The sequence below is a fragment of the Castanea sativa genome, chromosome 5 (genome assembly GCF_040712315.1).
Source record: "Castanea sativa cultivar Marrone di Chiusa Pesio chromosome 5, ASM4071231v1".
Classification (NCBI taxonomy): Eukaryota; Viridiplantae; Streptophyta; class Magnoliopsida; order Fagales; family Fagaceae; genus Castanea; species Castanea sativa.
Window position 1 is genome coordinate 57,934,000 of NC_134017.1, and position 21,642 is coordinate 57,955,641.

The 21,642-nt window shown below is 38.9% G+C and overlaps 1 pseudogene; it reads right to left on the reverse strand.

Annotated features, from left to right (window-relative positions):
* Positions 1 to 234: 234 nt before the first annotated feature.
* On the reverse strand, positions 235 to 9,764 carry LOC142635489 (uncharacterized; annotated as a pseudogene).
* Positions 9,765 to 21,642: the final 11,878 nt, after the last annotated feature.

Below are 21,642 nucleotides of genomic sequence, written 5' to 3' on the forward strand. Positions count from 1 at the left end.
AGGTACGACCATGGCACTAGCCACTTCTCCACCTAACGCAAAATTTAGGCCTACTTCCTTGGCCTCCTTGATGGGGGATTCATCATTAATGATGGCCTAAATCTCAGGGTTTGGAACTACGATCAACGCTGAAGGGATGGGGATATTATCAGCTTGCCTCATGGTGGATGTAGCTTCCACTAGCATCTTATCCAAAGCTGTGATCCCCTTGGAGAAGTAGACTTACAAGTTCTTCTATACCTTAGGCTTCATGGTGGCAATACAATTGTACTGGCCTTGATAATAGGCGGCTTCGATTTTTTCATTGTCTGCCATGAAAGCCTTCAGCTCGGCACTCTTGTCCTCAAGGGTCTTTTTCATCTCTTGAAGCTCCTTTTTCAAGGCCTCCTTCCTATCGGTTGTGGCCTTAGTGTTCTCCTCAGCTTTGGATCGCAGGTTCTTGGACTCGAAAACCTTATTCATGACATCAAAAATATTATTGAGAAGATCTTCATTATTATTACTCAACTTCTTAACTTCGGCCTTTGCTGCTAGGTATCTGCCCTCAATCACTACGGAGCATTGATAGCCCTACAAGAACACAAGTGGAAAAAGTATGTAAGTATGAAAACAAGAGAGAAGGGGGAAATTCAAAAGGATTATATATTACCATGATGACCTCCCTCTATATGTTAAGCAGAAGGGATTCATTATCCCACTTCGCCCAATGGCTCATATCCTCAGCAACTTCACCCCCGCGACCTTCCCTTTAAGGCCGGACTCTATTAGTGGTAGGAGAAGGCTCCCCGTCCACCATAAAGGCCGTAATATAGGTTAGAGCTCTAATCACCTCAACGGGAGCATTGCCTAGGTCAGGAGGAGAGTTCTCGAAATCAAGCACTGTCACTCTTTGGCTTAAACTTGCCCCTCTTGGACACTTTTTTCCAGAGACACCAAAGTTATTAGAGGCGCATCAAGGACAGTAGTAACCTGACCTTGCAGAATGGGTGAGCTTTGAGCTTGAGCAGTGCTTGCTCACTCCTAAGTGCAAGAGATCGTAGCAATATAATTCTCGGAGTACCGAGGTCGAACCACAAGGAGCAGGGTAAGTTCAAAGACAATATAATTAAATAACAATTTTGGTGAAGAAGAAAAATACTTTTGCTTGGTGATTGTTAACAAGAATAATAATAAAAACTGATTTAAATCAATAATGTAAATACTAGGGCATCGGGGTGTTTCCTTATATCGATGTGAAATTCTTTATGATCTAAGAAAATATATATTTCATAATTGATTGTTCTTATACAATTAAAAACTTATGATTCGGTTGAATTGAGACAATTTAAGAACGCATGATAACCTCGATTAATAATACAGTTAGAAAAGTTTTCAAAATAACCCATTCACTTTAAAACCTGATTTCTATTTGAAACTATTAGAAATTCGTCTAAACAATAAGAAAAATATGATTGAACTTATTGAAAGCATGGAAGAACTAATACATCAAAATAAATCTAATTGAACAATCAAATATGTCGTTGATAAAATCCTAGAAAGAATCACATTGAATATTCATAACGTATAGAAGAAACATAACCCCTACCCCTACAAAGAGTTTAGGCTGCCATTAAAGAAAAAAAAAAAAATACAAGATTTGCTCTGCCCAAAATTCGTTCTCACAGCCTCCCTTCAAAACCCTAACATAAAAGTGTCCCAAGAAAATAAAACTTTTACTATTTTAATTTCCGTCCAGGTTTACAACGGTAACTTGTGAGTTAAGTTCGGCCTTCACAACTTGAGAATTTAGAAAAATTTAAAACTGAAAAGTTGTAGATATTTAAGTCATGGTTCCAACCCATCTGGATTTGTGTCAATTGGATTTTTGAGGAGAGATATACGCCCAAAATACCAATCAGTGCTCAGATAAGATTTTTCCTTTTCAGATTCTGCCTCTTTGATTTCTTTCCTTATTTGAAGCTTCCAATCATGGTAGACGATCTAAGCACTCCAGCTACATCTCCTTATACATTTAAGCACGGTCCTTTAGCTCCACTTAATTCTAGTTTGACCTCCATTCTCTTACAAATTCCTGTAAACTCATCTTTCTCACATGATTTCTTGAAAGTAGAAAATTACACACAATGAATGACATCTTATTCAAGAAATTATATAAAGATAAATAGTAGAGACTAATGCAAATCATGGCTTAATTTATACAAATTAAGCATAGTAATAAGGAGATAATGCCCACATAAATATATAACAAGTATACATTTTAAGGCGTTATCAAACCCCCCTCCCCTCCCACTTAAATCTTGCTAGTCCCTAGCAATCCACAAAGCACCCATGTCTACTAAAAGTGAAAAAAAACTAAAACACAAGCCACTTTCGTAGGCTACACGATTACACTTCCCATGCGCAACAAGTCTTTGAACCCCTAAGTCATCCTAGTGGATGAGTTTACTCTCGTGAGGGTTTGCAATGACTCTACCCACAAAAGTCAAAGGTTTTCTAAAAATTCATGCAGCAAATGTTAATCTGCTTTATCATTATATCATACAAATGAACTTTTAATTTTGAGTTGGGATACTATTCATCATATTAAAGAGTTTCACTAGCTTCACTTTTAGAGTGTGTGTGTGTGTGTGTGCATAGTCCATCCAATCAAACCGGCTTTTCCAAACATGCATTGACCAAGAATAATCTAGATTAGAGCCTCTACTCCAAAACCTCTCTTAAGTCATCAACATTCTGAAAGAACACACATAAAAGTAATGGTTTCTCTCTTCAAATTACATGTGAACAAAAAGGAAAGAAGAAGTTTTAAGAATATCACATGTGTATACAAAAGCAGCCGCTAAAACAACAGAAAAAGATATCTTGGCAAGGATGTTGAATTCCTGGAAACATGAGGTTAATACCATTCTCATCCCCAGTTTTTATCCCAAACACATACTAGCCATGCACCTTTAGGATCAAGTAGGACTTTAAGCTCAGTGGTAGTATAATCTTATGAAGGCAAACTGCTCTCTTTGAAATATGAGGGATATGAATCAAATGCAAAAAATTCAAGCCAAATGCAACTCATAGTGATGACAACCAACTTGAATCAAAATAACCTTTACTCAACGATATAACCCTTTTGAAATACATGAAAGATGTGTAAGACACTAATGATTTATTGATTAATTATGAATGTCTCGTCTTTCTTTCTTTTTTTTTTTTATCTTTCTTTTCTCTCTTTTTTTTCTTCCTTCTTTTTTGATTTTTTTTTGAAGAAAAGAGAGACAATGGTGGTATTTAAACACATCAATTGCTCAAAACCTGAACTCCCATGAAAATACCCATAAATAAAAATATTTTGTGGTATTGTAGAAGTAATTATCATGGCTCAAATGATGGTGACAATGGTTAATGTAAAGGTAGGCTGAATATTTGTTTAGCTGGTGACAAAAAATTGGTGGTCTTAGGCTCTCATCTCCTAAAATTTCACATAAACCAGCATGCCTAAGGACAAAAATAAGTAGTGTAAGGACACAATTCAAGTTCCCAAACTACGACTGGGAGAAAAATGGGCTTGAAAGGCCTTTCTTTACAATGAATTTGTAGAGGATGGGCTTGTAATTTAGATTTCAAGGATGGTTTAGACAATTACAAAAAGAACGGGCTTTGGGCCCAATAGAACAGAACAAAGAATCGTTTGCAAAGAGTAAGACTGAGAAATCGTCCTCGGATTGTGTCCGAGGATGGTTTCTAATGATATTTCTCAAGTTTGGATACAAGTGTTGATTATCATTTACTATTGGCTCTATCTCTTTTACTCAGAAAAGTCCTCCTCCTCTTCGTATGCCTTTCCTCCTATTTATATCCTTTCCTTTCCCTTCATCACCTTCCACTTTTCTGGTTGCAATCCCCCTTTTTGGATACTTGTCCCATCCATTCTTCCCTAAAGCCCGCTGGGATTAGGGACCAAGTTCCAAGCTCGATGTTCAGGTCCCATCCTTCCATCTATACAGTCAGCGTATCAATTTACAGAGCTTTTAATATATGGGCGGTGGTAGCAGCTTTATTTTTAGACATTCCACCGTTCTTTCTCTCGCCCTCCACGTATACCGTGCATCCCCATAATTGTAGGACTCATTATAATATAACCCAGGGATACCAAACTTCTCTTTCTATGTCCTCGGCCTTGAAATCCGAGGACAAATCTACTCCTCGGACGTGTTTGGATATGTAAATAGTCCACGACCATTTTGATGTCTTCGGATTTTGGGTTTCCAGCCCAAAATACTTCGTTGGGCCATCCTTCATATACTATTGGGCCCAATACCCCTACAAGTAGAATCATGGTATATCTCCCCATAATGTTTCCAGCAGTCAACCAAAAAATACAGAGATCTTTTACAAATATTGAAACATACGAAAAAAATTTAAGAGTTCAAACAAAGATATACTCTCACAAAGAAAAGTAAGGCTTAAGAACTCTCTATATGGGTTGAGTTTTAGCTTATATCTAGCTTATTCATGATCCATGCATATCCAACATCCAACCATCCGCTAACCTGGCTATTGTGCTCAAAAGTTTCCAATTGTGCTCTTCATGAAAGAGTCTTAATATAACAAATAGTGTAACCAACTCAGCATTATTCATTCCATCACATGATATAAAAATAAAGCTTATAACTCTTTTGCATTCAAATTCAAGGTTTTTTTATTATTTTATTTTTTATTTTTAGAATTGAAAAGTTGCAACAAAAAATAAAGAAAAATAAAAATCATGCAAGGTGCATCAAAATATGTAGACCTCTCCCCCCTAACTAAAATAATGCATTGTCCCTAATGTATCAAAGCCAAAATAAATTCAAGTATATAGGGAAGAAGTTACCTTAAGCATTTAAATTTTATTTTATATTATTTTTTTTGTGTTTTGAAATTTCTTTCACACCTGTAAATGTTAGCTCACAAAAGAAAAATAATTACAAAACAAAAAACAAAAACAAAAACAAAAGGCAAAAAGAAAAAGGAAACAAAGAAAAAAAATTAAAACAAATATGGTACAATTTCTTAAGGCTTTTACAGAGGTCACTTAGCATCCCAATAGGCACGGATCTCCAGTAACATAGTCTCCGCCTCTGGTATAACCCCCCTAAGTATGGTTTTAACCTTTGTCCATTTACTTTCAAAATTCTACCATCCCTAGGGCCCTCAATTACTACAGCTCCATGGTTAAACACTTCCCTTACAATGAAAAGGCCATCCCACTTAGTTTTTAGTTTACCTGGAAATTTATGAAGCCTCGAATCATAGAGAAGGACTTGCTAATTTTTCTCAAAATTTTACTCATAATGCTTTTATCATGAAATAATTTCATCCTTTCTTTATTATTGCAAGTGCTTACATAAGCCTCATTCCTAAGCTCTTCTAGCTCATTCAATTGGAATTTCCTCAATTTTTCAGCCCCTTGTAGATCAAAGTTAAAGGCTTTAATAGCCCAATAAGCTATATGTTCCATCTCTATGGGCAAATGACAAGGTTTCCCATAAACAATACGATAGGGAGACATTCCTAAGGGTCCTTTATAGGCTATTCGGTAAGCCCATAATGCATCAACTAGCCTTAAAGACCAATCTTTATGGTTTGGATTGACCATTTTCTCTAAAATTTGCTTAATCTCCCTATTGGCAAGCTCAACTTGCCCATAAGTTTGAGGGTGGTATGGGGTGGACAACCGGTGCACCACTCCATACTTTTTCAACAATGCTTGAAAATAACGGTTACAAAAATGGCTACCATTATCACTAATTATAGCCTTTGGCATTCCAAATCGTGAGAGAATGTGTTCTCTCAAAAATTTCAAAACCGTTTTATGGTCATTAACCTTGCATGCTATGGCCTCAACCCATCTAGATACATAATCTACTGCCAAAAGAATATATAGATTACCAAAAGATTAGGGAAAAGGTCCCATGAAGTCGATTCCCCAACAATCAAAAACTTCTATCTCAAGGATAGGGGACATCGGCATCATGTTCCTACGTTTGATATGCCCTAACTTTTGGCACTCTATACACACCTCTTACAGAAGTTGTAAGTGTCCTTAAACATAGTAGGCCAATAAAATCCACACTGCAAGATTTTTGCAGCTGTTTTTCTCACAAAAAAGTGGCCACCACAAGCTTCTGAATGGAAAAATTTTATAACATTATAGGTCTCATTATTAGGAATGCATCTTCTCAAGATTTGATCAGGGCAATATTTAAACAAATAAGGATCATCCCAATAAAAGTTTCTTACCTCAACAAAGAATTTTCGCCTATCTTGTGCGGTCCAGTGCTCAGGAATGGCACTCATGACTAGGTAATTCACTATATGTGCATACCATGGCAGCTCAGTGACAGCATAAAGTTGCTCACCTGGGAATGAGTCCCGATTAGGCATTTCTTTTAGACCCTCATCAAAAGAAAGTCGGGATAAATGATCTGCCACTACATTCTACACTCCTTTCTTATCTTTAATCTCAATGTTGAATTCCTGTAAGAGTAAAATCCAATGTATTAATCGTGCCTTAGCATCCTTCTTAGAAAGAAGGTATTTAAGGGCGGCATGATCTGTAAAAACAACAATGGGAGTACCAATCAAATATGAGCGAAATTTATCTAGAGCAAATACTACAGCTAGTAACTCTTTTTCTGTGGTGGAGTAGTTCATTGTGCACTATTTAGAGTTCGACTAGCATAGTATATCACATAAGGATTTTTATCTTTTCTCTGTCCAAGGACTGCCCCTATTGCATAATCACTAGCATCACACATGATTTCAAATGGTAGAGACCAATCTGGGGCTTGCATTATAGGGGAAGACGTAAGCATGTGGACTAGCTTTTTGAAGGCTACTTCACTCTCTTCCGTCCACTCAAAATTGGACTCCTTAAGTAGGAGATTACAAAGAGGTCTAGATATAGAACTAAAATTCTTTATAAATCTCCTATAGAAGCCAGCATTCCTTAAAAGGGATCTAACATCTTTTATTGTCTTAGGGGTTGGTAGATTAAGAATTAAGTCTATTTTAGCTTTGTCCACCTCTATGCCTCTAGAAGACACATGTCCAAGAACAATTCTTGAAGTGACCATAAAATGACACTTTTCCCAATTAAGAACTAAGCATTTTTCTTCACAACAGGCTAAAACTAATTTTAAATTATTAAGACAGTCATCAAAAGAGTCTTTAAAGATAGACAAGTCATCCATAAACACTTCCAAAAATTTCCCAACCATGTCACTAAAAATACTAACCATGCATCTTTGAAAAGTGGCTAGTGCATTACATAGCCCAAATGGCATTCTTCGAATGGCGAAGGTACCAAAATGGCAAGTGAAAGTGGTCTTTCCCTGATCTTCTAAGGCAATCTCTATCTGGTAATAGCTCTAATAGCCATCTAGGGAGCAATAGAACATATGGCCAGCTACCATTTCCCATATTTGGTCAATGAAAGGTAAGGGGAAGTGGTCTTTCCTAGTTACAGCATTAAGCTTCCTATAGTCTACATACATTCTCCTGTAACTAATCGGGTTGGGATCATCTCATTGTTTTCATTCTTGACCACAATCATTCCAGACTTCTTAGGAACCACCTGCGTCAGGCTTACCCACTTACTATCAGAAATAGGGTATATGATACCTGCATCCAACAATTTAATTACCTCATTTTTAACAACATCTTTCATTGTTGGGTTAAGCCGATGTTGGGGTTCTCTAGAAGTCTTACAATCATCCTCTAGGTAAATTTTATGTGTGCAAATCAAAGGGCTAATGCCCTTGATATCATCTATGGTCCATCCTTGGGCTGATTTGTGGTCTCTTAAAACATTCAACAACTTACCTTCATGTTCCTCATTTAATGCAGAAGAAATAACTACAGGAAAAGTTTCACCTAGACCCAAATATGCATACTTAAGACCATTGGGTAGTGGCTTAAGTTCTAGCTGTGGTGCCTCTTCACTTGAAGGCATAGGCTTTTTGTCACTCTTTGGTAGCTCCTTAAAGCGAGGTCTCCATCCTTCATTAATTGCCATCACCTGTTGTCCTTCCAAAACCTGTGAGGAGTCCAACAAAGAACAAATTTCAAATAAATGAATATCACTTTTTAAATCATTAGAATCAATATAATTATTAAGAAGAGCTTCAAAAGGATCAGAAAAACAATTCTTATTAAACTCTTCTTGAACCATTGCCTCAATGAGGTTCACATAAGCATAGTCATCATCCTCATGTGGTTGTTTAGCCACATGAAATATGTTTAGCTCAAAATTCATGGAACCATAAGTGAGTTGCATCCTTCCATTCTTGCAATTAATTAAAGCATTAGCTGTGGCAAGGAAAGGTCTACCCAAAATAATAGGGGTATGAGCTTTAGGATGTAAAACAAGTTGGTAATCTAGAACAATAAAATCAACTAGATAATAAAAGTGTTCAATTTTTACCAACACATCCTCAACCATCCCCCTTGGATCCCTTATAGAGCGGTCAGCCAACTGTAAAGTTATTGACGTAGGTTTTAACTCACCAAGTCCAAGTTTTTGATATACACTGAATGGGATCAAATTAACACTTGCCCCAAGATCTAGCAATGCATGCTCCATGATGTAATCTCCAATAGTACAAGAGATCGTAGGACAACCTGGATTCTTATACTTTGGTGGGGTCTTATGTTGAATAACTACACTTACCTGTTCTGTTAGGAATGCGGTCTTCTTCACATGATGCTTTCTCTTGATGGTGCATAGGTCCTTAATTACCTTTGCATATGCAGGCACTTGCTTGATAACATGTAATAATGGCAAATTTATCTTGACTTGATGCAAATGCTCCAATATCTCAGATGCAGTGTCCCATTTCTTAGGTAATTTTAAGATTTATGGAAATGGTGGAGGGATTCGGCATTGTTCAATGTCATCAAGCCCAAGTGACTCAGTTTCAACCTTCTCTTCTTCAACTGGGGTCTCCTTAGATTTCTTAGTTATTAAAGGAGCACTTTTATCAATCTCTTTACCACTCCTCAAAGTGGTCACAGCTTTTACTTCATCATGTTTATCCTTAGAGCCAATTTTTAGATTTTGATTGATGGGATTGGGTTGAGTTTGGGAAGGAAGCTTCCCTTTCTCTATCCCACTCAGTGAATTTGTAAGCCTAGTTATATGACTCCTGGTCTCTCTTACCTCTTCATCTAGCCTAGTGAGCATGGATTCAAACTTTTGATTTTGCTCACTTTGCCTTTGAATGAAAGAACTAAGTGCATCCTCTAAGGAAGGTCTAGATGATGATGATGCATGTGGTGAATTAAAATTCCTTGGAGCAGGAGGATTCAACACATTGTCACTCTTATTTATATGGATGGTTTCGCATATTTGGGTTATAATTGATAGAATATGAAGAATTATTTGGCCAATATGAATTAAATGCATGTACTTGTTCTTCTGGCACATTTAAGAATGATGAAAGTGATGTACATTCATTTGTAACATGGTTTATCTCATGATTGATTTTACACACCTCCATTGGGTCCTCTCTAAAGGTAGCACTAACACTATTACTTCCTTTCATTTTGAGTGCCTCAATTTCTTTAGTTAACATGCTAATTTTTGCACTCATGTTATCATCTTCCTTCAACTTGAAAACACATCCACTAGAAGTGGTAGTGTTAGTTCTAGTCCTATCAGTGGAGTCTATAGGGCTAGGTCTAGTCCATGTGTTAGAGTTTTCAGCTATCTCATCAAGATAATCCATTGCATCTTCGGGTTCTTATTGTAAAAATTCCCCTCCGCATAAGAGTTGAACAAACTGTTGGTCCCTAGGTGTAAGCCCTTCATAAAAATAGCTAACCAACCTCCAATCTTCATACCCATGAGTTGGGCAGAAATTGAAAAGATCTTTGTACCTTTCCCAAGCTTGGTATAAGGTCTCATTTTCTCCTTGGACAAAACTAGCTATCCTTCTTTTTACTTGCTGGACTTTGTGGGAAGGAAAATGTTTCTTAAAAAACTCTTTGGTCATCTCCCCCCAACTACGTATAGACCTAGGTTTCAAGGTGTAAAGCCAACTTCTTGCCTTATACTTAAGAGAAAAAGGAAAGAAACGTAACTTAGCAGTCTCAATAGCATTTTGTGCATAGAAACTACTAGTTACCTCTTCAAAAGCTCTAACATGGACATCGGGATTTTCATTTTCTTGTCCCCTAAAGCCAGGAAGTATTGCTAATAAACCTTGTTTCAATTCTACATGTGGTGCATTAGGTGGAAACATGATGCAAGAAGGAACATAATTTTGTGTGGGATGCAACAATTCATACATAGTTCTTCTAATCTCCTCATGATTATTACATGTTTCATCACCCATGATTAATGAGGAAGGTGAAGGTGAAGGTGTGTCAAAAAGATTGCCAAAGTATGTTTCAAAAATTTCTAATCTGCCTTTATCGTTTCTAACCCAAATGCTCATGCAACAATGAATACACAATCAAATGAAATAAAATAAAAACAAACAGAAAAATAAAAACAAAATAAGAAAAAATGGAACGAAGTTACCATTAGAAGAATTTCCACCGGTTGTGCTTTGCTCCCAAAAATTGCCTCCGAACAAGCAACAGCTCCCCGGCAGCGGCGCCAAAATTGCTTGCTCACTCCTAAGTGCAGGAGATTGTAGCAATATAATTCTCGGAGAACCGAAGTCGAAGCACAAGGAGCAGGGTAAATTTTAAAGAAAATATAATTAAAAAAAAATTGGGTGAAGAAGAAAAATATTTTTTCTTGGTGATTGTTAACAAGAATAATAATAATAACTGATTTAAATCAATAATGTAAATACTAGGGCATCGGGGTGTTTCCCTATATCGATATGAAATTCTTTGTGATCTAAGAAAATATATATTTCATAATTGATTGTTCTTATACAATTAAAAAATTATGATTCGGTTGAATTGAGACAATTCAAGAACGTATGATAACCTCGATTAATAATGTAGTTAGAAAAGTTTTCAGAATAACCCATTCACTTTAAAACCTGATTTCTATTTGAAACAATTAGAAATTCATCTAAACAATAATAAAAACATGATTGAACTTATTAAAAGCATGGAAGAACTAATACATCAAAAGAAATATAATTAAACCATCAAATATTTCGTTGATAAAATCCTATAAAGAATCACATTGAATATTCATACCGTATAGAAGAAACATATCCCTTAGCCCTAGCAAAGAGTTTAGGCTGCTATTAGAGAAAGGAAAATACAAGGTTTTCTCTGCCCAAAATTCAAGGTTTTCTCTGCCCAAAATTCGTTCTCACAGCCTCCTTTCAAAACCCTAACATAAAAGTGTCCCAAGAAAATAAAACTTTTACTATTTCAATTTTCGTCCAGGTTTACAGCGGTAATTGTGAGTTAAGTTGGGCCTTCACAACTTTAGAATTTCGAAACACGTAAAACTGAAAAGTTGTAGATATTTAAGTCATGGTTCCAACCCATCTGACCTTGTGTCAATTGGATTTTTGAGGAGAGAGATACGCCCAAAATACCGACCGGTGCTTAGATCAGATTTTTCCTTTTCAGATTCTGCCTCTTTCATTTCTTTCCATATTTGAAACTTCCAATCATGGTAGACGATCCAAGCACTCCAGCTGCACCTCCTTATACATTTAAGTATGGTCTTTTAGCTCCACTTAATTCTAGTTGGCCTCCTATGGACACGGCTACGTGATGCCTCTCGGGAATGGTTTTTTTTAAAAAAGAAAGGTTTGATTTTGGGAGTATTTTTTTTACTAGAAAAATCATGAGTCTGAAAAAGGTTGAGGAGTCGTCACTTATTTTATTATTTTTTTAAGGGAAAACAAAATAAGAAATAAAAACCCTTTCTTTTTTATTTGATTGACTCAATGGATAAGGAAAACGGTCTACGTCCACCAAGGACAAGTCCGGGGGTCAAATTACGCCGTGGGAAGGTATAAGGAACCCACGCACGCCCGATATGTCTACCGGCCTCTGCTAAATACGTAAGGACTATTTGAAATTGAATTAATCATTCAATGGGCACAATGCTATTAACCAAATTCATTACACCAAATCAAGCAAGTAGTTGATTTTATGGCATGGTGGTGTAAAGCTAGATCGTAACACAAGATAACGATAAATAAAAAGAAGTGGCAAGTTGATAACAAAACAAAATGATGACCAAGAAATTAACAAGCATATTTAAGAAATTGACACAACAACTACTATAAAAAACATGTGTAAGCTTAAACTCTTCCAAGATATGATCTGAGCAATATGAGAACATTTCATTTTAAGGGAACTAAAGGGATTGTAATTTTTTAAAGAAAAGAGTGGGGCTAAATCTGATTAGCTTGTGGTTTAGTTTTGATTTGAAGTAAAAGAAAAAAATTTATTTTTATTTCTGTTTGTGGAAGCTGAAAACATAGACTTGATAAAAAAAAAAACAAAGTCTATTTTTATTCTTGCTGTAGAAACCGAAATCAAGGACTGCTTTGACTTGAAGTAAGAAATAAAGTATGTTTTTTTTTATTGTTTGTGAAAATCGAAATCAAGTATTTGCTTTTGCCTTGAATTAAAACATAAAGTATATATATTTTTATATTGTTTGTAGAAACCAAAATAGTGGAAGTTATAGGGAAAATCATGGGTCTAGGCAACTTGTAGAGATTAGCTACAATGAAAGAAAAAATAATAAAAAATAAAAATAAAAACCTACGTCCTCGTCACAAGCCATCAATGCACAGTCCATCTTTTAAGAAATCACATGCTTACATGATTTAAACCCACTCTTCCCTTTTAGCTTTCTTTTATTACAACCAATTTTTGCTCTTTGTTCACAAGGCAGCCAAGCTTCGACTCTAACATTCAGACTGAAAATGAAACACTCAGTAGAACAAAAGAACTGAAACACACAAGAATAGAGAATGGGAGGGTTGAAAACATACCCAGCACCCTTGAACAAGTTTGACGCCGACTCCCCTGAGACAAATGGCGATGACAACGGCGTTCTCTGATGGATGGTCCTCCCCACCACTCGACGCTCCACCGGTGACAGTTGACGGAGAGGTGCTGAAAAATTCGTGTACAGTGTGGGGTTTGTCCCTCCTCAGGACCGGATTTTCTCCCAAGAAATCTCAATCTCTCAATGTTTTTTGTTTTTTTTTTTTGTGTTTTTTTTAAAGCTTTTTTTTTTTGAAGATTAGAATCAAAGAGGTGTGATGAAAATGAGTTTTTGAGATCAGAAAAAAGAATAAGGGTCTATCCTCTTTCTAGAATCCAGTGGAAAACCAAGGAAAAATGGTCTCCTTGTTTTCCTCTCTTTTCTCTTTTTTTTTACTCCCGTTCCCTCTCCTTTTTTTTTTCTCCCCCTTTTCTTTTTTTTTCTCAGCCTTATATGGTCTGCCCCTCTCTGTTTTTTTTCAAAATTTCAAAATCCACGCCTGCCCTCGCTCGAACAGTGGTATGACAACCAGGACAAAAATCCTCCAGAGGAGGGCATGCCGGACTTGCTTCATGTGGGAGGTGTTTGTCTTGTGTACCCAAAGTATACCCTCTCATCATTCTGATTTGTTTTTGTCCTTTTCTTTTGGACCACTAAAGCTAGGTTTACCAATACATTTGAAATAAAATGCAATTGTTTTTTTTAAAGTTAAATTAACAGAAGGAGCTTGAGGAACAAAACTTGATTTTTTATTATTATATAACTTTCAAAAATTGAGGATTTTGTGGAAAAGGGAAAAAAAAAGACAAGCATGCATGGATTAAAAATGGTTGGTTCAAATGCACTTAAAATAAAAATTGACAATTAAAACTATGAATAAATAAATAAAGGAGTTAAAAATAAATAAATGAAGATGTGTCAAAAGAGAGAGAGATTAGGGAGTTATACATATCATTTAATAAGTTCATCATTGGGAGGACGCATGTGCAAAAGATGTGCATTATAATTGAGGAACGAAATAGGCTGTCTACAAATATGCCCTTCTTCGACGGAGATCGTGAGTGAGTGAATGCATGTGTGCATGAGCAATGGAATGAGTGAACGTCGAAGTGAAGGAAGGCAACCAATTTCGTTCTTATTATAATGCACAACCATTTGCCACTGAGTCACTGAGCATGCGTTCTCATCGGCTAGCTTGCATGGCTAAGACAACGAAATTCAGAACACAAGAAACAAAATATACATGACAATATGTTAAATGTCGCAGAAGATAAAAGAGTTTTTATTTATTTTATTTTATTATTATTTTTTTAAGACTAAGCCATGCAAGCCTTACGAAAATCCATAAACACAAAATACTAAAGAAAATGGCGAACGAAAAAAAAAAAGTGATGTGATATCAGGAATATAAACATGCAATGTGATAGGAAAGAAACGACGTGATTCCATGAAAATTATGCAAGCATTGGTATTAACCTTTGAAAAACGTAAATCACAAACATGGGGTGGAAAGATGCCGGGCTTGACAGCAAAGTAAAACATGGGGTGGAAAGATGCCCACGTGTCGGGTGGAAAGATGCCGGGCTTGACAGAAAAGTTAAACATGGGGTGGAAAGATGTCCATGTGCCGGGTGGAATGATGTCGGGCTTGACAAAAAAAGTGTAAAACATGGGGTGGAAAGATGTCTTTGTGCCGGGTAAAAAGATGCCGGGCTTGACAGAAAAGGTAAAACATGGGGTGGAAAGATGCCCATGTGCCGGGTGGAAAGATGCCCATGTGCTGGGTGGAAAGATGCCGAGCTTGACAGAAAAGTAAAACATGGGGTGAAAAGATGCCCATGTGCCGGGTGGAAAGATGCCGGGCTTGACAAAAATGTTAAAGTGATAGTGATAGTGTATGTATTTGTGTGCGCGCGTATGTATATATTTTAAAAGCAAAGTAAGTGAAGGCAAGCAAAAAAGGTTTTGGGAGCACATCAGATCATCTTGAGCCCTTTTTTTTTGAACAGCCAAGCCAAATTTGAATGTCATCTCGCCTTAGACCATAGATGGATATTGATAAATGTCCATTCTCCTAGTTCCAAAATGTTCACCAATGAGGTCAAACCTTACCACCAAAACTCATTAGTAACCTCTTCTGGCCGTTTCTTAAGCTTGATTAAATCCAAGATAAAGGGGTTTCCATGCCCCTGGTATGAAAGGCTTTTGTCACAAGAAGCTCAAATTGATTACCGCAAACCAAGAGAATGTCCAGGCTCCTAGTGTTCAAACTTTGGAAAGTCACTTGAAAGATGTGATGTCCATAGTTCAGATTCATAACTGAACGTGACATTTGAGGCACCAAACTCCAAAGTTACCAATTCTAAGCCAATATGTTGCTAGAAGATAAAAAGTTTGAAGTAATGACCATGACTTCAGGGTGGACCTGTGGGTTGCGATGCCATGCAGATAAATGTGAAAGAAATGAAGGAAACTAAATCCAATAACACACCCATGCCCCTAGTGTGGGCATCTCAAGGAATAGGACAAGGTCAAGTGTGACAAAGTGACAACAATTGGTTAATGGCAAGATAATCATGAACCAACGATGAGGTTTGATGATAAGCAAGTGGGGAAAGGGATGGTGATATGAGAAAAAGAACGCGTGAGCAAAGATGGGGATTAATGACAAATGAGACCGAACCTACTTTTAAATAGGTTGCTTACGTATCTAGTGGAATCAGGTCTAACGTAGTTCTAGGGAAATAATTGATTTTTTTTTTTTGGGATAAATTTTCTACAATAGACTCCAAAAAGTAATTCCAAGGGATGTCACACTTTGAAAGCCCTACCTAAGGTGAACAAGGGGGAAGTGGGTATCGTAACAACAGAGTTAATAGCAAAGGATCAATGAGGCTAGGTATGTAAGAATAGGCTTAAGTAATGAAGATCACCCATCATTTGGTCATTACTTCAAACATGATATCTTTTAAGCTGGTCAAGATTAGTTGGCTCAAAGAATTGATTCCCATCTAAGTCCATTAGCCAAGTCGCACCTTCGGGGGATAGTTCTCTAATGATAAACAGGCCACTCCAATTAGGCCTAAACTTGCCTCTTGGGTCTTTCACCAAGCATTTGATCATCTTTACAACCATATCCCATTTTTTTAGTCCACAGGATTTCACCCTTTTGCTGAATGCTCTAGCCATTTTCCTCTGAGAAGCATGCATGTGATTTACGGCTTGAAGCCTTTTCTCATCCATTAGATTCAATTCATCAAACCTGGATCTAATCCAATCTTCCTCTGACATATGGTGCTCCAAGAATACTCTCAATAAAGGAACCTCAATCTCAACTGGTAATACTGCCTCCATACCACATACTAAAGAGAAAGGTGTGGTTCCAATTGCTGTCCTAAAAGATGTCCAATAGGCCCATTGTGCGAATGGTAATTTTTCTGGCCAATCACGATGTGACTTAATCACTTTCTCTAATATCTTCACCATGTTGTTGTTTCTGCTTCCACAGCTCCATTGGTTTGTGGTCCGTAAGGTGATGACCAGTGATGTTGGATGTTATATTTTGCCAAGAGGGTCGAAACCTCTTTCTTGAAATGAGAGCCCTGATCAGATATCAACTCATGTGGCATCCTATATCTACAGATAATGTTCAGCTTGATAAACTTGGAAACTTCTACCGATGTCAACTTGGCGTAAGATGCTGCTTCAATCCATTTCTTGAAATGATCAATTGCCACTAGAATGTATTCATGGCCATTTGATGCCTTAGGGGTGATTTTCCCAATTATGTCAATGCCCCACCCTAAGAAAGGCCAAGGTGTAATCAGGTAATGAAGTTCAGAAGGTGGTATGTGATTGAGATTCCCATGGAGTTGGCAATTGCTTAAGAGGGAGTGGTGTGATTTTTCTGGCAGCCAAAAGCTTTTCAAAAGTACAACTGAGAAACATCCCCAAGTTTGTAAATACATGCAGTGCTCTGTCCTGAGGAGGTCGTGAATTAAAAGGAGGTGGAGTCTGAATGGCATGGACATGTGGCTGGGTGGTTCGAGGACACCAAAAGGTAGGTTGGGGGTACTGATGATGAACATGACTATATTGGGTAGGTATAGGCTGGTGATAGGCAGATTGATTAGGCCTATAACGAGCAGACCGAAGCCCCTTTGGGTGTGAGTAGCCTCGGCTAGTGGGCCCCCATTGCTGAGTGTCAACGACATTAACTTCGGGTTGCTTAGCAAAACCACTTGCCTGTCTTTTCCCTTTCTGATTATTCAAAGTAGGCTCTGACCATAATCCCCTAAAAAATCCCTCCTCAACAGCAATACCAGCTTGGGCTAAAGCCCGAAAATCAGGATAACTATTCCCAACCATTTGCCTGGCAAACTAGGGTCTCAAGTTCCGTAAAATTATCTGAATCTACTCCTCTGTAGGTCTATCAACCATTTGAGCTACCTTAGCTCTCCACCGACTAAAATAGGCACTAACAGTTTCCCCATCCTCTTTTATGGTCTCCAATTCTCTTCGTGACAAGTCAACATCATTGTTAAAAGAGTACTGTGAGAGAAACTCATGCATCAAATCATCCCACGTTCTCAGCCTAGATGGACTAATAGAATAATACCACCGTTGGGCAGCCCCAGTCAAAGAAAGAGGAAAAAAAGCTTAACAAGCAATAGTTCATCCAACTGTTTGGAACTCATCAACTTTGGCATAGCCTTAAATGAATCTTTAGAGAACCTATCCCATTATATTTCTCCATGTCGGGCATCTTGAACTTAGGCGGCAACTTAGTTGCAATCTCTAACCCAGAATCTTCCACGTCAAATAAGAAATCATCCATTCCTCTAAACTTCTTCAAATACCCTTCAAGTTTCATAAATCTTGCATCATGTTCAATGAACTTAGAGTTAACTACAGGAGACGGAGCCACAGGATTAGGGATAGCAACATTATGATCAAAAGCAACGGGCTGAATGGGGACTCCTTGATTCACTTGAGGTGCCAAAACGAAAGGAATGGCCTCAGGAGGTGGCTGTTGCACATGCTCAAGTGGGGGTACAGGAACATATGGTGGGGGTTGAGGTTGTTGTGGATTGTCAGGAGGAAGCTGTGCATTTTCATTCACTATTGTCTCCATGTTCTCAGCTCGTACCAACAAATTTGCCAACATCTTTTGAATATCCGTCAGAGTTATTGGAGTGTTACCCTTTTCTGCCATATCTAACAAATGCGAAAAGACCACCAACCCGAACAATGAACCTTGCTTCCACTATTGCCAAACCTCTTTACTAGTTCACCGACAACTGATCCCAAATTTCCAAGCTTTACTGAAGATTTAGTATTGACCCCATTCATGTATAATATGGATGTACCCATGCACTTGGGAATGTTCAATCAAAGGGCCAAGACCGAAATGACGAACGCATTTGACTTGGTTGTGGATGCAAAGATATTTAGGCCAAATGATGAGTGGCTTCAAATAAAATATTTTTTTAAAAAGGAATGCTTAATTAAGGATTTGCCTTATCATTCATCCAAAAATAATACCTGATGAAGCAGAATATCGTCAGTTGAGGAGGGTTCGTCCAGATGAATACCAGCCGGTGGTAGTCCGTCCAGGTGATGACTGTATCACTCCTGCAAATAAGACAGAAGCCTCTTTACTTGGTCATCGGTGCGGTACCTGCCACAACACCTCCGATGCCAAAGTTAGCACAAAAAGAAAATAGAGTCTTTATAAAGGAATTACTTTGTTTTTCCTATAATTGTGTTTTCTCGTGTCGCCCCTATGTGGGTGGTGCCTCTCCTTTATATACCTTTTTTTTGGTGTCTAGCCGTTGTGGCATTAATTCCTGGCTTAATGGTGCTTCTGGCCGAGTAATGGTTCTTTAATATGTTTCCAACGGTCTACCCAGCTGGCGTCGTAACCACTCGAGGTATTACTGCTGGCATTGAATCATTTTGGTGCCTTCGTCAGTGACGTGGCAATATTTTTCTTGTCATAGGGGTATAGGTCGTCTGTGGCATTATACCCGTCTGTGAGACATTCTCGTCATTCCCATCAGATGCCCCTGGATCATGTGGTCGACGTGACACGTCACGTCGTCCACAGAATGTGAATCGTTCGAATACGTCGTCCACAGAATGAGAATCGTTTGAGCTGCAGATGACTTTTGGGGTTTCGTGCTGTAATAAAGGCGTAGTGGCGGCGCCATTTTAGTTGTTGCCACGTGGCGCTTACTGGTGGGTGCAGTTACTGTTTCTTTTGTGCGACCTTTGGGGTTTCTCGCTGATTTGCGGTTTTTTTCTGGGCTTCGTTTAAAAACTCCCTCTTTTCCTTTTCTTTTTTGTTTCTCATCTTCTAAAATTCCCTGTTTGTGCTCTTTTCTATCTCTTCGATTTTCTCCGTAAACTAGTGCGCATTCTCCATTTTTTCAAAGCTGGTGCAAGGCAGGGTTCCCTAGCTTCTCTATCCGAGGTATGTCCTTCCCCTCTCGATCTTTCCTTTCTTTTTCCTTTTCTTTTCTTCTTCCCCTCTCCTTTTTTTTTTTTTTAATGAGATTCTGATGCCCCCTTTTTTTTTTCCCTCTTTCCTTTTTTTTTTTTCATTTTTTTTTTTAGTTTCTTCGGTCTTTCTATGATAGATAGTTCTGAGGTTTGGACTATTTGTCCTTTGGTTTCTTTCCTTTTTGCGCGCTTAGGAGGGTTAGTAGGAGTTTCCCCAAGCCTTGAGGGTTTTGTCTCAGAGGGTAACGGTTTGGGAGTAGTGGTGGCCAATTTGTTGCCATTGCTTCGTCTATCCGTCAATTGGTTGGGGAATTTGTTGCGGGAGTGGGTAGAGATGTCCGAGGTGAGGACTAGTGAGCTCGAGACTCGGGTTGTCATCTAGTGACGACCCAGCTGGGGGTGATACCGCCGTTTCTTCCTTCCGGAGGTCGTGGCTTTCCACGCCCTTAGAGAGGTATGTGGGCTGGATTCTCGAGACTCTAGGTCGATTTAGGGAAAGATTTCGCTCCTGAGCGGGTTAGGGTTCGTTTGCCCACCATGGAGGATCGGGCTTGTCACTCTTTCCCCGGGGAGGTCTCGTTTTGGCGAGTCTTCCTTTATCCGGGTGTGCCGAGGCTCCCGTGGCCATCCTTTTTTTATGGAGTTGTTAGATCGTTACGGCATTGCTCCGGGGCAACTTATGCCTAACTCCTGGAGAATACTGGTCAACTGTATGGGAATATGGCTGGCCGCTACGGACGGTGGAGAGCTTAGGGTGGACGAGCTCACCTATTTGTACCATCTAAAGGAGTCTAAAGAGTTCGGGTACTATGAGTTAGTCCCATGGGAAAAGAGGACCAGGATCGTCCGAAATCTACCCTCGTCTTTCAGGTACTGGAAGTCCCGGTTCTTCTTTGTGTCGGGGGACGATTTTGAAACCCCCTCTGGAGGGGTTTGGGGTGAACTCCCGAGGCTATCTCGTCAATGGAGGACCCCAAACTTAGGTGCATCATTACTTATTCTCGTCACCTGAGCTTCGTTGAACTTGATTTTCTTTTTTTTTTTTGTTAAACTTCTCTGTTCATTGTTTTGCGCAGTAAAAAGGCGTCCTAAGCTCAAGAGCAGGTATGAGGAACGTGTGGAGAAGGCGATCGAGTACGCGCGGACAATTGAGGATTGGGACGACCTTGTAGATCCGCGCACTCTCGCGTTCTATTGCCTCGGCCCCGAACCTTCTGCTTTCGTCTTGCGTAACCTCAAGATTGAGGGCAAAAAAAGTAATTTTTGCCTCGTGTATTTCTTTCTCATGTATGTTTCTTTCACATGTATGTTTTTTTATGTATGTTTCTTTCTTACAGAGACGACGACCAAATTTAACAAAGGCATGTATGACAAGATGAGAGCAAAAAAGGACGAACCTCTGTCCCACCTCGGGAAGAAGGTGGTACGCATTACTGGGAAGGGCCCTCCGGTTACTTCTGCGGCTTCGGTCACGCATCTTGCCTCCGGGACTGACATGACGAGGTCAGCCTCTCCTGCTGCCTCTATCGAGGAGATCCCCACTCCTGCTTCTAAGAAGCAGCGAACTTCAGACAAGGGGAAGGAGAAGGTTGATTCCCGTTCGTCATTAATCTGGGACGACGAGAAAATTGCTGTGGACAGGGCTCGTGAGGTTGTGACGGCAGAGGACTTGAGGGTTTTTTCAGGCTCATCAACAAAGGACCTCGTGGATCGTCATTTGCACAAGCTAGTCCAGGTAATGCCCTTGTGTCATTTTTGCTTCATATGCCCGTCCACTTCCCCCTTCTCCCTTTTTTTTTTTTTTTTGTGACCTCCCTGTGTGTTCTACAGGTGTTGGGGGAGAGTATTCATCTTTCCTCCGAGTATTTAGCTCAGGAGGCCAAGGTCGAGTCTGCTTTATCGCAGATATCGGTCTTGGAGATGGATAATTCAAAGCTGAAGAAGGAGGTTATAACTGCCGTGGGTGAGGCCAATGCTGCAAAGGAAGAGGCCAGGAAGCTTCAGGATGACCCCGTAACCGAGCGGCAGCGCTGGTTCTGCAGAAGGACGAACAACTTGCTTCCGCTCGGGAGCAGGCCGAAGGAGTTGCTGCGAGGGCCATGAGGGCTTCCCAAAGAACCGAAGAGTACAACTCGTCCTCTTCGACTCGGGTACTTCAAGGGATTCGAGCCGTC